The following is a 19028-nucleotide window of genomic DNA, read 5'->3' on the forward strand; positions in this document are numbered from 1 at the left end:
ATGCACATTTTAATTGAATTTTGATTTTCCCAGAATAAAATGTTATCATTTTTAACATTTTATAGTAAATTATATACTGTTATTAAACCTCAAGAGTATGATTTATTTTTTCCTATTTTAATAAATTCATGGAAAGCATTTACTCCATTTAATTTCCAGTCACAATGAATGGAACCAAAGCATCAGGAATATGTGAGAATTACAGTAGATAAATATATGTAAAATTCAGCCCATTAGGGACAATATTCCTATAAAAGAACAACTGACTGTTGTTGTAAATTAAGAAATAGTAGTACCTGGCACTGGGGCTAGAAGATCAGGGACAGTGTATTTGCCATCCTATATACAAAAACCCTACTATCCAAATCTCTTGAACAGCAGAATGACCAGTGGAATGACCTGTCATTCTGAAAAGCACTGACCACCAAGGGGCAGACACTCAATGCAGGAGCTGCCCCCTGGTGGTCAGTGCACTCCTACATGGGAGCATTGCTCAGCCAGAAGCAGGGCTCTTGGCTGGCAAGTGCAGCAGTGGTGACAGGAGCATCTCCTGTCTCCACAGCAGCAGCAGTGTTACAGAGCAGTGAGCTAAATGGTAAAGAGCAGTGAGTAGGTGGGTGGTAAGGAGCAAGAGGTCCCAGACTACAAGAGGGCACAGGCAACGCTGAAGGACCCTCCCCCTCCAGTTCACAGATTTTGTGCACCGGGCCTCTAATATAAAAATATTCTTGTGTGCCACTTGATAAAGTAATTGATCCGGGTAATGAAACCCAGGCCAATTTATTTATGCATTCTTTAATTTCCATTAACTTTAGATTCAACAAACATGAAGACTTGTATGCATTTCAGAGATTCTTTGTATTTGTAGCAGATAAATTAGAATTTTCCTTTGGTGATGTGTATGTTTAAACATTGTGACTACAGAATTCAATGAAATCAATGTTTTAGTCATTAAGAATACAAGGGATTCAAAATACTTTCCATGACGGAATTATTTTTAATGGCCACAAAATGCTTTCTATTTACCTAAATTTGCCTTACTGACTTATTTATATCCTTGTATCATAAACTTCCTCTGAGAAGATTTATGTGATATTATAGACCAGCAATTTTCAGCCTTTGTGCTCTGGCACCCTGGTGTTCCTCAATAATTTTTAAACATGCAATACCTGACTATTTAGTCAGGAGCACTGACCTTTTCCCTTAGAATCTAAGGCATAATAGTCAAACTAAAACATGATAACAGCCAACACAACAATAGCTGCACAGTATGAATAAATCAAAATTATGCCTATGCTTTTGTCAGGTTGGCAAAAATATATTTTAGTAACTATTTTATTTGTGCCATGAGATAGAAAAGATTGGAAATCACTGTCCTAGACTATGAGGCTGCCTTGTTACAATCTTTCATAGCACAATGTACATTTTCTTTTGAGCATGTATCAAAATTGTAATTGGTAACCCATATTTGTGTAGTTAGTTGGTAATGTCTTTATCACCTGTCATACATTAAGCTCCACTAGGGATCCAGGACCTGCCAGTGTATCTGACATAAAATGCATATCCCCCAAATCACTCATGGTTGGATAAGTGAACTGTAGAACAAGTGAAATTGTTTTCTATTAACGCATATATTTCAATAATTGCCTTACTAATAGAAGAGAAAGGTCTAATTTATTTAATATAAAACAAGCAAAAAATTTTTATTACCTTATTCTAACATTGTCTGAAGATTTTATGAGAGAAGGTGACAGCAACCAATTTTTAATATTGTCCATGAAATAATTTACCAGGTGTACCAGTTACCTATGCAGATTTTTTCAATAGATGGAATTACACTTATGTTGATAATACTAGTATATGCCATTTGATATATATGCTATTTTGTTGTATTGATAGCAAGCTTCAAAACTTCATATGTCAAATTTTCTGAAGGTTATTAACATCATAGATATTTTTACACTTAAAAATGTTGAATTTCGTGCCAAAAAAAAAAAATTGTGGGAAATTTCATTCATTAGTTTATTTTGAAGAAAATTGCTGCTGAAAGTTATCATAGACTTCTGGAAGCTTATGGTGAACATGTTCCATTTCAAGTTACTTGTGAACACTGGTTGAATCACTTTAAAAGTGATGATTTCTATGTGAAAGACAGAGAATGTCCAGGTAAACCGAAAAAGTTTGAAAAACATCAATTACAAGCATTATTGGATGAAAATTCGTGTCAGGCTCAAAAACAACTTGCAGAAAGATTAAATGTTGCTCGCCAAGCAATCTCTGATCTTTACAAGTGATGGAAAAGATTTTAAAGGAAGGAAAATGGGTACCACATCAATGGAACGAAAGACAAATGAAAAACCGAAAAATCATCAGTAAAATTTTGCTTCACTGGCACAAAAGTCTTTTTTTCAATAGAATTGTGACTGGTGATGAAAAGTGGATTATTTTGAGAATTCCAAACTCACTAAATCATGGTTGATCCATGTCAGCCATCAACATCACCAGCAAGGCCAAATCACTTTGGACAGAATTCAAGCTCTGCGTTTGGTGGGATTAGGAAGGTGTAGTGTATTATGAGCTATCAAAGTCAGGTGAAACCATTAATACTGATCGCTACCAACAACAAATAATCAATTTGAACCACACTTTGACTGTAAAACGACCAGAATGGGTCAGAAGGCACAACAAAGTAATTTTGCTTCATGATGATGCACCCATCACACACCTCAAAACCAGTTAAAGACACATTAAAAGATCTTGCCTGGAAATTATTGACCCACCTGCTGTATTCACCTTGCTCCTTCAGATCACCACTTGTTCTGATGGAAAGCACATGCACTTTCTTTCTTTCTTTCTTTCTTTCTTTCTTTCTTTCTTTCTTTCTTTCTTTCTTTCTTTCTTTCTTTCTTTTTTTAAATATATTTTATTGATTTTTTTACAGAGAGGAAGGGAGAGAGATAGAGAGTTAGAAATGTCGATGAGAGAGAAACATCGACTAGCTGCCTCTTGCACACCCCCAACTGGGGATGTGCCCACAACCAATGTACATGCCCTTGACCGGAATCGAACCTGGGACCTTTCAGTCCCCAGACCGACGCTCTACCGCTGAGCCAAACCTGTTTCAGCAAGCACATGCACTTTCTGAGCAGCGCTTCAAAACATACGAAGAAGTGGAAAATTGGGTCTCTGAATGGTTTGCCTCAAAACGAGAAAAGTTCTATCGGGATGTTATCCACAAATTACTTGAAAAATGAGAGAAATGTGTAGCTAGAGATGGACATTACTTTTGATGTTTCTCTTGAAATTATCATGTTTTCTTTGATTACAAAAATCCTCATTATTATCTATTATAATACAACTGGTATTTCAGGATAGTAGTTCATTTTGTTTTTAATCTAAAAACTTGGTAAATATTTATTTATTCCCAACTTTTTTTCCCTAAAACAGAATTTTGTAAAATAATAGTACATAATATGGATGACATTGTTGACCAAGTTTAAGCTGTCAGAGGAACTAGAGCCAAGAAAACATGCATATTTTTTCATGACTGCTGTTGAAAATTATGGAAAGGCAGGGACAGGGACTTTGCCAAATACATACATCTAGAGATAAAAACTAGATTCTAGTCATTTTTGAAAGAATTTTGAACAGGGAGGAACAAAATCAAAATATGATTATTAAACAATTTGTCAGTTGTATACAGCAGATTTAAGTAGGATAATCTGGACAGAAACCAAGATGGTGGTGTAGGGTAGACACCCGAATGCAGCCTACCACAACAAATTTGAATTTAGAACTGGAAAACAGTAGGCATTGCCTTGAAGCACCAGATGGCTAGCTGAGAGGAGGCTCCGCCATCTGGGAAGGAGAGAGAAGGCACGCTGTCCCTCAGAAACTGTGAAGATAAGGAGAACTGTGTGCGTGAAAAGGCATTGGCTTACTCCCTGTGAGCGAAGAGGCCAGGCTGGGCCAAGTTCACTACTGGCTTACTCCCGGTGCATAGAGAGGGCGGACAGCTAACGCGCGGCTGGCTTTGTTTGAGAGAAAAACAGAATCACCCTATTGCTCTGATAGATGGCCCCAGTCAGGGAGAGGCCAAACTGTCAGGCAGTAGGCAGAGATCTCTCAGAGGTGTGTGAAGCCAGAGGCCATTACTGCGGGACTTGGTGAGGAGCCAACAGGAAAACAAAGCTTGTCTGCACCAACCTGAGACTCTGCCCCATCCGAGCTTAACACTAAAGCTCTTCCAGAGGCTGGCTTTCTCTAAGGAGGGACTGGCCGGAATCCAAAGCTTGTCTGTGCCTTTACCAAAGAGGTGCGCCCGCCTGCAACCAATCTTGCGAGACTCACCTCGAACAGGACTTTTCTAAGGCGAGACTGACAGGGGACCAAAGATTGTCTGTGCCACTCCAAGACTCCGCCCCATCCAAGTGGAGTACAGAAGCCCTCCTAGCTGAGACACTGCTGATCCTCACAGCCAATTGGCTTGGAGATCAATGCTTCCCAATGATACCAGCAATAAGTAAGGCTTAACAACAAGACTGCACACACAGCCCATAAAGGGCTACATTAAGACTGTCCACTGCAGATAACTGGGAAGGCTGTGCTACTGGACTCTACCAGAACACCTAGCACACAAAACTATTCCATCAAATCAGGGAAACAACTAAAATGCAGACAAAAGGCAGGACACAAAGGAAGGAGATGGAGGAAAAGAAAAGAATGGACATTGAGTTCAAAACTACAGTTATAGGCTTTTTAAGAATTTCCTTTAAAATGGCCAATAAAATAAATGAGACCTATGAGGATATGAAAAGGGATCAACTAGAAATATAAAGGGATCAACTAGAAATAAAAAGGGATCAACTAGAAATAAAGAAAACATTGTCTGAAATAAAAATTATTACATAGAGTCCTAAAAACAGACTGGAAGATCGCAAGAGTCAAGACAAAGATTTAGAACACAAAGAGCCAGAGGACACTCCTCTGCAGAAGCAAGAAGATAAGAGAATCCAGAAAGTTGATGATAGTGTAAGAAATCTCTGGGACAATTTCAAGCAAACCAACATCAGAATTATGGTGATCCCAGAAGAAGAGAGTGAGGTGGGAACCTGGTGGAGGGGAGCAATTGAGGGGGAGAGGGGAGAGGAACACATTTGTAATAATTTGAACAATAAAGATATATTTAAAAAAAATAAGTAGGATAATCTGGAGACAGAAAAAGCAAATAAAATTTTATTGGACAAATCTAGTGTTTAAATAAAGGTCGAATATGAACAAAAAAGATTTTTTAAAAAGACATTTGAAAGACAGTTTTAATTCAGAGAATGTAAAAATGAAGAGAAGCTACTGGCTTCATTTTTTCCACCTGAAACATAAATTTTAATTGTGAATTTGACATGTACTTACCAATACAATGCAACATAATTAGCCATTTAGTTGATTTATTAATTGATTTTAGAAGAGAAACGTTGTTGTTCCACCTGTTTATGTATTGACTGGTTGATTCTTATATGTGTCCTCTCAGGGATCAGACCCAAAATCTTGGCATATTAGAATGATGCTCCACCAACTGAGCTATCTGACCAGGGCCTAATTGGCCATGTTATGTTCAAAACTATTGTAATTCCTGCTGAAACAGTTACCAGACTTCACTGGGCCCACCATTAAAACTGAAACACTTGGGAGATACAAGTCTGTGTCCATGGGTTATGCATATATGCATAAAGTTCTTTGGTTGATCTCTTCCACCCCACCCATCCTCCCCTGCCTTTCCTCTGACATTCCAGTCTGTCTTATGCTATGTCTATGGATCTATTTGTTCATCAGTTTATTTTGTTCACTAGATTGCACATGCAAGCATGTGATACTTGTCTTTGACTGGCTTATTTCATTAGCATAATATGCTCCATTTTCCCCCATGCTGTCTCAAAGGGTAAGATATCCTTTTTTACTGCTGCATAGTATTCCATGATGTAAATGTACCACAACTTTTTTATCACTCATCTCCTGTTGGACACTTGAACTGCTTCCAGATTTTAGAACATAGGAGTGCATATATTCTTTCTGACTGGTGTTTCTGATTTCTTAGGATATATTCCTAAAAGTGGGATCACTGGGTCAAATGGCAGTTACATATTTAATTTACTATTTTCCATAATGGCTTTAACAGTTTGCATTCCCACCAGCAGTGTAGTATGGTTCCCTTTTCTCCACATCTTTTCCAGGAATTGTCATTTGTTGATGGTAGCCATTCTGACAGGTGTAAGATAATACATCATTGTCATTTGAATTTCTATCTATCTGATGATCAATGACTTTAAGCATTTTTACCTATATCTCTTAGCCATCTGTATGTCCTCTTTGGAGAAGTGTCTATTTAGGTCCTTTGCAATAACATGATCATATCTTCTTTTCCTCTCTTTATTAATTAAGGTATTACATATGTGTCCTTATACCCCCATTGCCTCCCCCAACTCATGCCCTCCTCCTCCCCCCGCCCCGGTGTCTGTGTCCATTGGTTAGGCTTACATGCATGCATACAAGTCTTTTGGTTGATTCCCCCCCAAACCAGAAAAAGAATTCGACAAAATCCAACACCCATTTTTGATAAAACCTCTCAGCAAAGTGGTAATAGAGGGATCATTCCTCAACATAATAAAGGCGATATACGACAAACCTACAGCCAACATCATACTCAATGGGCAAAAACTAAAACCATTCCCTTTCAGAATAGGAACAAGATAGGGATGTCTGCTTTCACTTCTCTTATTCAATAGAGTACTGGAAGTCCTAGCCACAGCAATCAGACATGAAGGAAGGATTTAGAACCATGAATATTCAAGTCAAAAGGCACCATTAGTGTCTCAGTCAACAACATTTTTCTGTAAGGGACCAAAAAAGAAATACTTGGAAGCTTGTATTTATGTATTGACTGGTTGATTCTTATATATGTGTCCTCTCAGGGATCAGACCCAAAATCTTGACATATCGGAATGATGCTCCAACCAACTGAGCTATCTGACCAGGGCCTAATTGGTCAGATAGCTCAGCTGACCTATCTGAAACTTTTCTGATGAGACTGAAAAGTTTCAGAAAGAAGGGGTGGGGGGAGGGGGACAGACTAACCAAATAATTTATATGCATATATGCATAACCCATGGACAGACAATAGTGCAGTGAGGGCCTGGGGTGGCAGGAGAGGGTTGTGGGAGTCAGTGGGGCAAAAAATGAGACACCTGTAATACTTTAAAAAATAAAGATAAATTTAAAAAATAATTTAATTTAGAAAACCTAAAGAAAAACAAAAACAAAGAAGTCTTTGTGGCCTTATAGTCTCCATCATAACTTTTCAGCTTTGCAATTGTAGTGAGGAAGTAGCCCTAGACAGTTTGTAAAGGAATGAGCTTGGCTATGTTCATATAAGACTTTATTTATGAACACTGAAATTTTAATATTCTATCAATTTTACATGCCATGAAATACTTTTTTAAAAACCATTTAAAACTGTTCTAAGCTTACAGACCATATAAAAACTGGAAGCAGTCCAGCTGTAGTGATATTCAACCTGCAGATAGTGATTTGTTGATGGTATGGTACAATCAGTAAAGTATGCTGAGACAATATTTCTTAATGACATTTTATAACATAGCATAGCATAGACCAGAGTATAGGACACAATGAAAAGAAGTGCTGGTGTGAAACATTTGTTTCACTTTTATATCCTGCATCATGATGTAAAAGGTATTGCTTTAAGTATAATAAATTATGTTTGCAATCAGTAATCTGCTCTTTACCAGCAAATATTTTTATACCATGCAGCAGTAAAAAAGGATGATCTCTTATCCTTTGAGATAGCATGGAAGGACCCGGAGAGTATTATGCTAAGCAAAATAAGCCAGTCAGTTAAATACAAGTATCGCATGATCTCACTAATATGTGGAATCTAATGAACAAAATAAATGGATGAATAAAGTATATCAGAGATATAAAAGCATGGAACAGACTGACAAATCTCAGAGGGAAGGCGGAGTCGGTGGGTGGATAGGAAGCGATTAACCGAAGAATTTATCTGCAAATATGCATAACTCATGGACACAGTTAATAGTGTGGTAAAGGCCTGGGGTTGGAGACTGGTGCTGGCTAGAAGGGTCAATGAGGGGGAGAGCAGGAATAACTAATACTTTCAACAGTAAAGTTAAATTAAAAAAAAAAAATTTAAGAAAAGCTCAAGTTTACACAGTTGTCTAGTGTGTGCACTAAAACCAGATATTTCAATTTCAGTCTATAACTTCTTTGACTTAAAAACTAGATCAAGATTAAAGAATTAGCTGAAACCAGTTTGGCTCAGTGGTAGAGCGTCGGTCTGTGGACTGAAAGGTCCCAGGTTCGATTCCGGTCAAGGGCATGTACCTGGGTTGCGGGCACATCCCCGGTAGGGGGTGTGCAAGAGGCAGCTGGTCGATGTTTCTCTCTCATCGACGTTTCTAGCTCTCTATCTCTCTCCCTTCCTCTCTGTAAAAAGTCAATAAAATATATTTTTTAAAAAGATTAAAGGATTATGTAATGCTAATAAAAATGCCTAGGTCTGAGAAGTCAGGGTAAACCCAAATATTAAAATGTTTAGAAGGAGGTATAAGGGCTAACTGGTCTATTACTACCATCCAGATAATTAGTAGTTTTCACAATCTTTTGTGAAAGATTGTGTTTTCACAATCTTTTTTTTTTTTAATCTGGGTAAGTCCAATTTATTTATTTTTAATTTCTTTATTGGTTTAAGTATTACATAAGTGTCCTCATCCCTCCATTACCCCCTCAAAAACAAACTAACAAACAAAAAAAAAACTCCATTGTGTTTTAAACACCACTCTAACTAAAGAGAATACATATAGGCACGTTTTTCTGGTCCATAATCTCTGCTGTCCAGACATGTTATTCCTTGTCTCTAGTTTCAGAGATTGAGGTCAGGTCCAGGGCATGTCACCCTTAATCATCAGTTTCCAGTCTGTCTTTCTCAGGTATCAAAACACAAATTTCTACATTACAGATGCCCCTTAATTAGATATAGTTGCAACAATTTAGGTGGCTCAATCACAGAGAAATAAGCCCTTTCTATAGTAACCTTCTCATTTGCTAAATAAGCATCTTTGGTTTCCTGTAATTATTTCCTAGACCTCCCTTCCTACCTCATACCATCCTCATATTTTCCCTATATATGGACTTAATTTCATTATGTCCTCTAAAATTGTAGTACTTCCATGAACAACTAGTTCTAGCCCCATTATTGCAAAGTACTGTGAGATAGTGAGTTCATTTTTAATTTCTCTACTAGACAATAATGCACACCAAGATTGTATTTTTTCAGACTGCTGAGATTTTGAATGACTAACACCATTTTTTAAAATTTTTTTCTTTTTTTATAATATATTTTTTTATTAAATTATTATTTTTGTACATATACCAATGCCCCCCCTCCCATACATACCCTCCCTCCCCAGAGTTTTGTGTCCATTGGTTGTACTTATATGCATGTATACAAGTCCTTCAGTTGATCTCTTATCTTCCCCAGATCTCCCCAACCTCCCTGCTGTAACTCTGACTAAAACCATTTTTTATTTCAACTACTCTTAGTCTAATAGGTTATCTGACTTGATACCTTTGTGCACTTTTCCCAGAGGATTAAGCTTTTCTCACTTTACAGTTATTTTTCTGTGTAGCTTCTTTGTTTTCACAGCTTTATTTTGTATATATGTTGCCCCTCCATGTAGAATAGGTGCTTTTAATCTGCATTTGTTTGGTATCCAGCTAAGAGAATTTACTGGGTTGTCTATAAAATGAAGTCAATTGTACATAATATAATCCATGGAAACTACAGTTCAGACTCATGATACTGAGTCTTGCTGTTACAAGATTATTTTCTTCTTCATGTGGAAATAAGACCTGTTCACAGGACATGCATGTTATCATCCATGCTGTCAATGTACTCAATAGGGTTCATCTAATTATGCTAAATCCAATCAATGATTAAGCTTATTATTTTGACTTTAAAATTAATTAATTGAAAAGATACATGTAATTTCAACAACTGTATATTGCAACATTTACACTAGAAAATATTCTCACATTAAGTGTTTTTTGTTTTTTACATTTGTTTTGATAGAGAAAACGTGGGGCTGTCCAAAGTAGTTGTTTATATCAAGTTAGACAGATTCTGTTTTACAAATTGAATAATGCCATTTGTGATAGTTGAACTTGGATTGATCTCTAACTCGTTTTCCCCAAGAAATTAATAACTGATCATTACTTCAAGGTAAATATTTCCTATTGTTATTTCTCAATTCCACCATTTTCTTGTATTTACAATGGAATTTCTCTAATGACACTGTTTATCTTACTTACCAAGTCAACATCCTATAACAGTTCTGAGATTACACTTGGTCTCATCACATTAAAATGATTATTTTATCTGCCTGTATTCTCCATTAGAATGCAGGCTTCTCTAGGACATGGGGCATATCTATTTCATAATTGTGTATGCCATATAGTAAATATGCAGTACTGTTTTTGGAACTGAATCATTGAATGTCTTTCATTCCTACTCACTTTTTGACAAACATTTTTTTATGGCCATTTATTTCATTCCATTTTTTTTTTTTTTTAAGATTTCCCAGTTCATACTATTTCAAAAGATAACTGTTACTTTTTGTAATAGATCCATTTTTGCAAGGAGGAATAGAAGAAATAAAAGCACCATTGCTTTTAATTTATAAATAAGATTAATATTTCATGCTTGAAATGTTTTTTTTTTATTTCAAAACAATTCACATGAATTATTTACTGGTATCATTATTAGATCGATGCTGGTATCTAACCATAAAATTTAACTCCAAAATATCGCTCTCAATGCAGGTAGGTTTGAGTTGGATATAGAACGTAGGCTAAATAATCTTGTTAATGCAGTGACCTATACTTTCATGTTCATATAAGCTATACCATGTATTTTCAACAAATTTTTGTATAAAATAATATGTTTATTATAATTTCTTTGATTTATGAGAATATCTTCAATGTTGCAAAATTTAAGGAACTTTCAAGTTTCAAGGACCTCCTATTTTCTTTCTAAGAATGAATAAATCTAGACTAATTACTCATCTCTATTTAATACTTTACCTTAAATGGAGAATTCAGTAAATAAAATTCAGCTTGGGTCAAATTCAATAATTTGTTTTAATCACAAATAAGGAACTTTGTGAAGGTCTAATATATATTTTTCACAGTACTTCAACAACTTCTGTGTATAATTATTGGATAAAGTTAATCAGCTCTTGAATATAACTGGGATTCACCTGTTTGACCTCTATTTGATTCTACCTAAATCTGAAACTTTTATGCTCTGTGCCTTTATCACAATTATAAAATAATTTTATTTTATCAATTATGTTATAGTTTTTTTTACCTTTGACTTTATGAGTGCATGATCAAGAAAAGTAATACATAATACCTATATTTTGCATTTTATTTAAATATTGAAGGGAAATGAGCCAATGATTTCCTGAATCCAAAAGATAAAGAACTTAGAGGTATATATTACTACCAAAGCAACTTTAAATTTATTTTAATTTGAGGAATTAAATATATTAAATGTATTTATTTTAGGATACAAATGAAAGCCAGAATTTGGCTTGTTTGGAGCTATAACTATACAAGGGATATTTATTTATTTATTTATTTTCTATGTTCTATTATAATTGACTTCAGAGAAGAAAGAGAGGGAAAGGGAAAGAGAGATAGAGATAGAAACATCAATGATGAGAGAGAATCATGGATCATCTGCTTCCTGCATGTCTCCTACACGGGACCAAGCCTGCTACTCAGGCATGTGCCCTGACCAGCAATCAAACTATAGCCTCCTGATTCATGGGTCGATGCTCAATCACTGAGCCACAACACCAGGGCCAAATTATACACTTATACATAACAGTGTTTAAAAAGTGAATACTATATTTTATAGAATATAAGTTATTTTTAATATAAAGGCATTAGTGTACCATTTTCACTCAACTGTTACAATGTAATTTAATTGTTGACTATCTATCTGAGTGCTTTTTATTCTTTTGATTATTAGTATTTTTTAAAAGTGAAATACATAGCTAAAACAAATATATTATTCTCAAAAAGAATGGACCGGAGTCTTTCATGGATTATGTTAAAATTTGAGCCGACATAGTTTGGTAGTTTTAGAATTTGATTGAGTCTCTTTGGAATTTCAAAAGGCATACTGAGAGCAGAAGAAAGTTGGTGCAGAGAAGTGATATAGGAGTTGGTTTAAAAATAAAATATAACCCAAAGACAGTTGAGGGATCCATATGATTTATGATAGTGAAAATGTCTCTTATATACCTGATTTCACCCTTATTTATTTTTGTTGTGATTAAATCAGAAGTGAAGAAAAAGGCAAGATACTCATTTCTGTTGTGGAAACTTGAGACTAATATTATGAACAAGAGTATTTAATAAAAACTTCAGAAATTATTATTTTATTTTGAGGCATACAGTTTTATTGTAATACCACTACACTTTTTTCATTAATATATTATCTTTGTAACTAGACTGTTAGCTACTTGAAATCAGATACTGTCATCTCTCAGGTTTACTTATAGTTCCTTACATAAGTTATTTAAATGAACATGTCTCAAGAGTCAGCCAACTCAAAACTTCAATAATCCTAAGTGATTTGGAAATTGTAACCTATTTTTTAGTATGTGTAAATGAAAAACGGTATTTCAATAGAATGTGCAAACAGATGTTAAAGTCACAGGGTGACATGAAGAAAGTGACATTGGACTCAAGAATTTGCCTGAATATTTCCCTTGACATGATGTTTTTGATGGACTTGTACAAACTTGGTTTCTAAAGCATGTATCAAAGGAGCAGCAGTGTTTCACACGCAATAGGTATCAATGCCATGAGACTATCTCTTCAGTCCATCTTTTATTAAGGCATATCACCAGTAAAGATATGTGTAGGAACTATCACTATAGCTTCATTTTATTTTACTTTATTTTATTATTTTATTTTATAATCTCATTCTGTGAAAATTTTATTTTAGGAATTTCAACTCTACCACAACACAAAAAAATGTTAGCAGAAGCAAAATTATAAAAAAAGAACAAAATATCCAAGTGAATAAGATTCCTAGGCTGTATCAACACAATGGTTGAAAAAAGAAACAATTTAGAGAAACAATTTCAATAAATTGGTCAAAATGATTATTGGGGTATTACATAACTGCAGTTTCAGTTAATCCTATTTCTGAGCTACTTAAATGTCCTAAGTTTACACTTTAAAAACACTTAGCCAAACATTTACATACAAAAATAGATTTTTATTTCTTTTAAAATATATGGAATTTCTATCAGGAAAATGACAATAATAAATTATAATGAATATTAGTGATGTTAATTTATTTATTAATCTTTTTAAATATATTTTATTGATTTTTTACAGAGAGGAAGGGAGAGGGATAGAGAATTAGAAACATCTACGAGAGAGAGAGAAACATCAATCAGCTGCCTTCTGCACACTGCCCACTGGGATGTGCCCGCAACCAAGGTACATGCCCTTGACCGGAATCGAACCTGGGACCCTTCAGTCCGCAGGCCGACACTCTTTCCACTGAGCCAAACCTGTTTCAGCTCTTCATTAATCTTTCAAAATATTTCATACATAGGAGTATTACTAATTTCTGACTTTTAGAAATCTGAGTCACATTTATTTTAATAAATGCCTGTAATGCCTTCTTCAAAACCTTAGGGCCAGTTGTGCCTGTAATTCAGATATTTGGGAATTTAAGACAGATAAGTACCTATATGTATACTTCATAGCATCTTCAAGGGGGTCTGGGATATCTCATTAATAAAACACAATGATCTGTTTCCAGTAATACATAGAGATATTTATACTAAGTGGAATAAAGATTTTAATAGCATCACATTAAGTAAAATTTTGCTGATAATTCGGTTTCCAATAACAAAAAAGCTTTTTTCAGAGATTTTTGGGTTTTGGAATATAAAATATCATAGATATAAATCTAAAATAATTTCCCCTCCAGTTTTAAAAATCTATAAATATATGTGTTTGTGTATATGTTTTCTCTCTCGTACACACATACACACCCACACACAGGTACACATATGCCTTGGAATGAGTCAGTAGTTTTATTGGAAGACAGCAAAGCTCATATGATCATGCATGGCCTATGATTTCTTTGGCCCTAAAATAGCAGGGTTGAATAGCTATGACAGAGACTACGTCTGCCCAAAGCTAAAATATTTTATCTGTCTGTGTCTTTACAGAAAATGTTTGCTGATTGGATATATATAATATATCCAGAGACTACAGTTTTGTGCTTATTCTAAAGATAGTAAAATTTCTATAAAATTGCCATAACTTAGTTTTTACTGAAATAAAGTAAATCAATGAATAAATGGATTTACTGTTTTTAATGGGATTTTGAGTGTATTTTTTTCAGTTTAATTTAGAATCTAAATATAAAAATAAACTATAATGGTTTAATTATGATTAAAAAGGCTTTTCTTAGTAACCGAACATAATGTTATTTTAGGTATTTTAGTTGCTTTAAGGTAACTTTGCTACTGTTTGCATTTGTAATGCAGTTTTAAATTGAAGTAAAATCTCTAAAAGAGCATAAAGCCAATCTTAAAATGTTGAGTCGAAAGAGTAGTTAGTTATACTACATATCTTAAATTATTTTAAATGATGTTTAATATTGTGGGGTTTTTTTGGGGGGAAGGGTATTGGTTTTTGGTTTTTAAATTAGAAAGCCAAATTAATTACTTGGTTTGTTAATTTTAAGTTTTAAGTTCAGATCTCCTAAAAAATAATACTGAAACTAAGTTTTTTCTAGACAGGAACATATCACAATGATGAAATAAGAAAATAAATTTCATGTTCCAAATTTGAAAAGCAAAAGAATATTAAAAAACAAAAAATTGCTAGAATGCTTATAGAGATGTGTAAATATTGCAGAAGCCTTAAAAAATATACACTTTATAACAATGTAAAAAATACATAGAACAGAGAATTTCAAAACAATTATCAGCTATACTTCACTGAGACTAAAGCAAATGAAACATATTGAACCCGCAAAATTCCTTTCAGTGTCTATGGTTCTTTTCATTATTTATTACTAAAATGAAACTATTTCAGTTCCATTAGTCTCTGCTAATTTGGAGATTTAAAAAATTAAATTATTAGGAATTTAAAAACTTAATAGTCCAGGAAAGACTTGATTTTTAAAATCCAGATGATCAGACTTGTCATGTCTATTTGATGGAAAATAAAGTAATGTATTTTACTATGAGGAGAAATAGAAAAACTAGATCTTAAAACTGTACTGGTACAATAAGTATTTTTAATATACTAGTGGGACTCTTAAAAAATGTTACAATTATATTTTTCAATACTGAGTTATTTATATGACTTATTTATATCTGGTTTGTCAGAGATAACAAAAGAATAAATCATATGTAAGAAGAAGGTGGATGGCAGGACAGCAGTGAAAAAGAGAGTGTGAGTGTGAGCGAAATGGGAGTGTGTAGATGTGTGTGTGTGTGTGTGTGTGTGTGTGTGTGTGTGTGTGTGAGAGACAATTAGATCTTGCAGAACTTTCAGGGGCTGGTAGACCTAAGAGAGCCCCTACTACCACTGCAATCACTTGTGTGTGTGTGTGCTACCATAAAAGCCACACCATCTTGAATAGATTCAAAAACCAAGTTATATCTACACAATGGAATACTACACTGCTGTAAAAAAAAAAAAAAAGAAGGAACTCTTACTATTTGCAACAGCATGGATGGACATGGAGAGCATTATGCTAAGTGAAATAAAAGCCAGTTGAAGAAAGATAAATAGCACATAATCTCACTCATATATGAAATATAATGAACAGCATAAACTTATAAACAAAAATAGATTCAGAGACAGAGAAGCATTGAATAGACAATTAAACTTCAGAGGAAAGCCAAGGAAGAGGGTAAGAGATGGACCAAAGAACTTGTATACATGTATATAAGCATAACCAATGGACACAGTCAGTAAAGGGTGCTGGGAGCTAGGGTGGCTGGGGAGAGGTCACAATGGGGGAAACAGGAGACATGTAATACTTTAAACAATAAAGAATTTTTAAAGAGAATAAATCATAATCCCAAAATTAATTTTTTGCCTATCAATATTTCTGATTTTGATCATATTTAAATTTGGCACTTTCTTTCTGCCAACCTGCTCCTTCATTTGTTTCTTTGTCTCAGTTAAAGGTATCATCACTCACACTTCGATTGCTCCTTTACTACCCTTTAAGCTCATATTCTGTAAAAAATATTTTATTGTCTCAAAGTAAAATGTATTTCAAATCTGAATTGCCACTACCTTCAGCACAGGCCTTCACTATCTTAACTTGACTTTGCAGTTCAGGTTTCTTCCTATATCACTGAGAGAAAGAGATCTTTACAAAATGGACTAGATTCTTTCTATCTTCCCCCTGCTTGAAATCTTCACTGGTTTTCTGTTGCCAATAGGAAAAAATATGCCAATTATGGCTCTGCTTCTGTCTAGCTCTCTGTCTTCATTTAAGCTCACTCTCTCACATCTGCACTCCCCAACATAACATTCCAACTTGATTTTACTAGCTATTTCATGTTTTTTTATACCTCTAACATTTTTCTTTCACCTCAGTCGCCTTTCCCTTTTTTCCTTCTTTTATTCAGAAAAGCTCAATATCATCCAATTCAAATGTCACATTCCTTATAAATTCCCCAGAGTTGCTCTTGGATCTTCCTGTTATTCTAACACGTTGTACACTCTGTGTGCAGGAGGCAACTGATCGATGCCTCTCTCTCATCGATGTTTCTAGCTCTCTATCCCTCTCCCTTCCTCTCTGTAAAAAAATCAATAAAATATATTTTTTTAAAAAGAGAATTGAATGAGATAATGTATATAGAAGTGATTGTAAATAATAAGGCTCAATGTAAATGTTGGGTAATCTAGAGATTGGATTAATGTATGGAACACATGGAAGGTGTAGATGATGCCTTGTTCATTATTGTAAATTCCTGAGTACAACATTATACTTTGCACAGATGGGGAAATATCAAAGAAGTGAATTTGATTATGAAATCCTGACAGAACCAAAAAAGGAAAAACTCAACCTGTTTAAGACACACACTTATAAGATATACGCTTTATCCATTTATAGCCAGAGTTATTTATAGCATCATTAGGAAATTTGGCTATTTGAGCTTATGACTAAAGTTATACAAAACCATTTTTATAATAACATCTTAAATTTTTAAACATGGGTTTGTTTTTACTTAGAAACTATACAAGGACAGAGTGTTATCAGACTGCTTTATTTTCAATATCACTATAAAAATTGGAGTTTACCTGTTTGTTTTAATAATACTTTTGTTAATACTTAGAAATAGTTGCAACTAAAGTGATTATATAATTTTTGGAGGTTGGTAAGTCTTCCAAAATTGCCTCTACTGTGTTATCATTGTCAAGGTTAGTGTTTTGTTTTTCTTTTAAAGAGAATCCATTAATTCATATTGTTTAAAACTAATTAGACAACGTATTAGTTTAGTAAAGGCATGAGTGTCTGTGGAGTTGGAATCACAGTGGCCTTTTTCAAAATATTGAGAGTACTACTTATAATCTGAAATTTTTCTATCCATTTGTTGTCATTTTCTTGGAACAAAGTATTGATTGAGCATTTGTTTATATTTTTCTTATGCTAGTACTTTTAAAGATTATGATTTTTTTGTTACGTGGAGGTTTTATTTTGACTGTTCATTTAAAATATTAGTCTGTGAGAAATGAATGTAACTGCATGTTTTTCCTAAGTTTTACTTCAAGTTGTTATGTATTTAAAAACTCTTAATGCACATAATATGTGGTGAATAATTCTTTATATAGCCACTTCAAATAGCCTTGTAGTCTAATCATCCTTTTATATACCTTACAGTTTAAATCTAAATTCATATGGAGTATACATCTTAATTATGATAATCTTGGTATGCATGGTCCTTTGGCCTTTTACTTAGTTTATCTGTGTAAGAATTTCAAATAGTTGAGTGGCCAACAGATAATAAATGTCCCATTTAGCTTCTTTCTGCCTCTTTATCTCCCTAGCATGAGATTTGCTGAGCAGTTATACCAATTGTCTCTTAAATGAGCTTCTCGAATTTAAGAAGCTCATTCTTAAGAAGCTTCTCACATCTGCCTCTTATTTCATTAGTTAACTGTCTGCCCAAAGATCTGATAAGATGGAATACTACTGCCTTTTTACAGCTTGTTCTATCTGTACAATAAGGGTAGGGTCATTAGCAGAGTGGGCAAAAAAAGGTACTTATCATGCCCTACAACAATATGCATGCTAGTGTCTAGAAAGCAGTTGAAACTGTTTATTGAAATCACCTTAAGAAGACAAAAATTACTGGTTTTGCTTCAAGTCTCCAGTTAGCTACCACTAATGTAAAACGATGGCATTTCTTACTGTAAAAAGCTTTTAATGATTACATTTGTCCTCATATAAAAAGAAACATCATTATTAGTATGCTCTCATCCAAAGTTTATTACTTCTTGGTTAATCTTTCTCTATGTTGGCACTTTTAAAAAGTACCAATCATGATCTGCTTTGTGACATGTTATAGCAGTTATAATTATTATTGGGAAAAGTATGGATGATCACTTAATGTTTATTGGAATAATATTTTCCTGCCTATACAATAAGAATAAAAATAGTATATAACAAAATTTAAACGAAAATTAAATGAGACTATACACCTAAGGCACTTAACACCTAGTGCCCAGCACATAGTAAGTGATCAATGAATAGTAGCCATTATTTCAAAAATATTTAATTCTCCCCTCCCTCTCCCCCCAATATCTGTTCAGAGACTTTGGAAGCAGAACACTGGAAGATTTTATGTGTTGTGTAATATGTTAATTGT

The 19028-nt window shown here is 34.1% G+C and overlaps 1 protein-coding gene across 4 annotated transcripts in view; it reads left to right on the forward strand.

The window, feature by feature from the left end:
* NBEA (neurobeachin) overlaps window positions 1-19028 on the forward strand; it is a 796980-nt gene that overhangs the window by 353257 nt on the left and 424695 nt on the right. The window lies entirely within an intron of this gene.

The sequence above is a fragment of the Pipistrellus hanaki genome (assembly GCF_964339955.1).
Source record: "Pipistrellus hanaki genome assembly, chromosome: 3".
Lineage (NCBI taxonomy): Eukaryota > Metazoa > Chordata > Mammalia > Chiroptera > Vespertilionidae > Pipistrellus > Pipistrellus hanaki.